The sequence below is a fragment of the Cricetulus griseus genome, assembly GCF_003668045.3.
Source record: "Cricetulus griseus strain 17A/GY chromosome 1 unlocalized genomic scaffold, alternate assembly CriGri-PICRH-1.0 chr1_0, whole genome shotgun sequence".
In the NCBI taxonomy this organism is placed as follows: Eukaryota; Metazoa; Chordata; class Mammalia; order Rodentia; family Cricetidae; genus Cricetulus; species Cricetulus griseus.
In genome coordinates, this window is record NW_023276806.1 from 271,774,471 (window position 1) to 271,778,829 (window position 4,359).

The 4,359-nt window shown below is 39.4% G+C and overlaps 1 non-coding gene across 1 annotated transcript; it reads right to left on the bottom strand.

Moving 5' to 3' along the window:
• Positions 1–2,954: 2,954 nt before the first annotated feature.
• Positions 2,955–3,061, bottom strand: LOC113833436. The gene has a single exon (XR_003481112.1). It is a non-coding gene; the product is annotated as a U6 spliceosomal RNA (small nuclear RNA).
• Between the last annotated feature and the right edge of the window lie 1,298 nt (positions 3,062–4,359).

Sequence of the window (4,359 nt, forward strand, 5' to 3'; positions counted from 1 at the left end):
AGTTTGGGTATGTTGTGTCTACATACTCATTAAATTCTTGAAAGTCTTTAATTTCTTTTTTTATTTCTTCCTCAACCCAGGAATGGTGCAATTGGGTGTTATTCAATTTCCACAAGTGTAGGTTTTCTGCAATTTGTATTGCTGTTGAATTCTAGTATTAAAGCATGGTGATCTGATAAGTTACAGGGGGTTGTTTAATTCTTTTGTATCTGTGGAGGTTTGCTTTGCTGCCAACTATGTGGTCAATTTTAGAGAAGGTTCCATGTGGCACTGAGAAGAAGGTATATTCTTTTGTGTTTGGATGGAATGTTCTATAAATATCTGTTAAACCCAATTGGGTCATAACTTCTGTTAGATCCTTTGTTTGTTTGTTAAGTTTCTGACTGGTTGCGCTGTCTAGTGGTAAAAGCAGGGTGTTGAAGTCTCCTATTATAAGTGTGTGTGGTTTTATGCGTAGTTTGAGATTTAGTAATGTTTCTTTTACAAATGTGGGTGCAACCTTCATATTTGGAGCATAGATGTTTAGGATTGAGACTTCATCTTGATGGACTTTACCTGTGATGAGTATGAAATGCCCTTCTTCAACTCTTTCGATTGATTTTAGTTTGAAGTCTAATTTTTAGATATTAGGATTACTACACCAGCTTGTTTCTTGGGCCCATTTGATTGAAAAAACTTTTCCCAACCTTTTATTCTGATATAATGTCTGTCTTTGACTTTGAGATGTGTTTATTGTATGTAGTAGAAGGATGGATTCTGACTTTGTATCCATTCTGTTAACCTGTGTCTTTTTATAGGCAAGTTAATACCATTGACATTGAGGTATATTAATGACCATTGATTGTTGATACTTGTTTGCTTTGCATTTATTGTTGGTGATGTTATTGTTTGTGTATTTTTCCCTCCTGTTTCTTTTCATGTTTGGTAAAATTTGATTATCTATTGCCTATGTTTTTGTGAGTGTAGTTATCTTCATTGGGTTGGAGTTTTCCTTCCAGAACTTTCTGTAGTGCTGGATTTGTGGATATGTATTGTTTAAGTCTGGTTTTGTCATGAAATATCTTGTTTTCTCCATCTATAGTGATTGAAAGTTTTTTTGGGTACAGTAGTCTGGGTTGCCATCCTTGTTCCTTTAGTGTTTGTGGGATATCTATCCAAGACCTTTTGGCTTTCAAAGTTTCCATTGAGAAGTTGGGAATGATTCTGATAGGTATACCTTTATACGTTACTTTGCCTTTTTCCTTTCCTGCTCTTAATATTTCCTCTTTATTCTGTAGGTTTGGTGTTTTGATTATTATGTGTCCAGGGGACTTCTTTTTGTGGTTCAGTCTATTTGGTGTTCTGTAAGCTTCTTGTACTTTCATAGGCATATCCTTCTGTAGGTTGGGGAAGTTTTCTTCTATGATTTTGTTGAATATGTTTTCTGTACCTTTGATCTGTATTTCTTCACCATCTTCTATACTATTATTCTTAGGTTTGGCCTTTTCATGGTGTCCCATATTTCCTGGATATTTTGTGTTAGGGATTTGTTGGACTTGAGATTTTCTTTGCTAGATGACTGTATATCCTCTAGAGACTCTTCAACAACTGAGATTCTCTCTTCCATCTCTTGAATCCTATTGGTTATACTCACATCTTTAGTTCCTGATCGTTTATCCTGTGTTTCTATTTCCAGCATTGCCTCATTCTGTGTTTTCTTTATTGTTTCTATTTCAGCTTTCATGACTTGAACTGTTTCAAGTGCTTCCTTCACTTTTTTAGTTTTTTTTTTTTTTTCTTGGCTGTCTTTAGATTCTTTAAGAGATTTGTTTATTTCGTGAATTTTTTGGTTTGTCTTTTCCTCCACTTCATGTAAATTTTTGCTTGTTTTTTTCTACTATTTCTTTAAGGAATTTTCTTGTTTCCTCTTTAAAGGTCTCTATCATCTTCCTAAGATAATTTTTGAGGCCCATCTCTTCTTCATCTTCTGTGTTGGGCTTTTCAGATCTTGCTGGTATGGAGTCCCTGGATTCTGGTGGTGCCATATTGGTCTTTCTGTTGTTGAGTGTGTTCTTACTTAGCCTTCTTCCCATGTCTTCTTCCAGTGGGTGCATGTGGGGTATCTCTGTCTCCTCTTGTCACCCAGTGGTGTGTGTGGGCCAAGACTTCAATTTCTTCATCTCAGGATGGTCTTGCCTCTCCTTACTCTAGGTAAGGGTCAGTCAGGCCGGTTTCAGAAATGGGAAAGAAGAGTGAGCTGTTTCCAGAATCAGGGTGCTCCTCCCTGCCTGGGCAGGTACATTCTAAGCAGGAGCAGGCCCAGAGAGCTCTGGGGTGAATGGGAAGTTGGGTAGGACTAGGGCAGGAGCAGAGGATACACTCAGCTCGGTATGGGTCAGGCCTGTGGAGGAGGGGAAAGAAGAGTGAGGTGTTTCCAGATTCAGAGAGCTTCTCTCTGCCTCAGTTGTGGTCAGGCCGATGGAACGAAGTCCCTTCTTACACCAGGGAAAAATACTGATTCACTACCAGAGGTCCCAAAGGGTGTCGAGGCCTCCTCATTGACATCCATGTTCAGGGGTCTTGATCAGTCGCGTGATGGCCTCCCAGGCAGCAGTCTGGGGGTCTGTGTGCTCTCACTTGTTCAGGTCAGCTGTTTCTGAGGGATTCACCAGCTTTGTCTCCACCCCCCTGATCTTCATTTCTCCCTTTCTGCAACTGGATTCCAGAGTTCAGTTCAGTGTATAGCTATGGATGTCTGCCTCTGCTTCCATCAGCCACTGGATGAGGGCTCTAGGATGGCATATAAAGTAGTCATCAGTCTCATTATAGGGGAAGGGCATTTAGGGTGGCCTCTCCAACACTGCCTAGATTGTCAGTTGGTATCATCCTTGTAGATCTCTGGAAATCTCCCCAGTGTCAGATCTCTCCTTGGAACTATAATGGATCCCTCTGTTATTATATCTCTCATCCTGCTCAAAAATATGGAATGCTTCACGAATTTGCATGTCATCCTTGCACAAGGGCCATGCTAATCTTGTCTGTAGTGTTCCAATTTTAGTATATGTGCCGCCAAAGTGAGCACCATACTGATTTAAAAAAAAAAAAGAATAATCAGTTGCTTTGTGACGTATTAATAATTTTTTCTTTTTCAATATTTTGGTACCTAATATCCATATATTACTCATTTAGGAATTGCAAAGATTCTCCATCCCTTTATTGTAGGCTGTTTCAGGTACCAATCATTTCTCATTATCTACTGGCAGCTATGTTATCCCTCCTGGAAAAAGGAAGGCTCATAGGCTTGGGAAACTATAAAAAAAAATCATGAAAACACTGCAAGGTTCACAAGTCTTTTCCCAAAGATCAGATTAAGACAGTAAGTAACCAACAAAGGGGGGATGCATTCTGGGACAGTTGTCTGCAATTTGCACAGGTGCTAAAACAATGCATGACACCATACTGTGATGGTCTCTCCAGTGGTGAAGCTGCCTTTGGGTTATCTGTATTCCTGCAAGAAATCCCAGTACGCTCATTGATTCACTAGTTGGACTGTGTTGGAGTCATTTCTTTAGTAATTTCTATCAGGATGAACACACTTTCGGTTACATCAGAGAAGCCATACATTCCCATAGCCTATAGTCTTATTGCCCATAATTCTATGATGAACCATGTTTGTGTATGCTTTTGTCTTCACTTAAACCATCACTTTTAGTTACCTATTATTGTCCTACACACTGTCTTCATGTCTGGAGAGTCAGCATTGAGATTTTGTCCGTGATTTGTGCTTAAGGTGTTCACAAAGTAATGAAGACAATGCATGATATGTTGGCAAATGTGCCACATTGCGTGGGTAGGGGGGCGGGTGGGGTAGAGACAGCAGAGAAGTCACCCCTGCAGATAAATTTAATGTCTTCAAACCTTGACAGAATGATCGTGCCAACATCCCCATCTCCTGCAACTTGCCTCACACTTCCATGGCTTCTCCCTAACTCTCACGAACATCACACCTCTCTCCCTTTCTTTTACTACTATCTATGATAGAAGGCATAATTTTCATGGTATTTATATTTTTTTCCTTTGCCTTTCTAGTCAGATTTTCCCGTCTCATTAAAACGTCATTCCTTCTCATTCCTAAGGTTGACCACATATTCTGTCCTGGTTTCCCTGAAGCTAGGTTTCCTCATTGGCTTAACATGTATTAGGAATAAACAAAATCAGTTTAGATGCTAGGATACAATTTCCTTTGTTTAAATTTCTCTCTGCTCTAGTAACTTGATAACATCTCTGACATACAACTTTGACATCTTTTTTCCCATCTTCTGCTTCACACCAGTCCCAACCTTGAATAATTTGAGCTAATTGGTCAAGAATTTTAAAGAC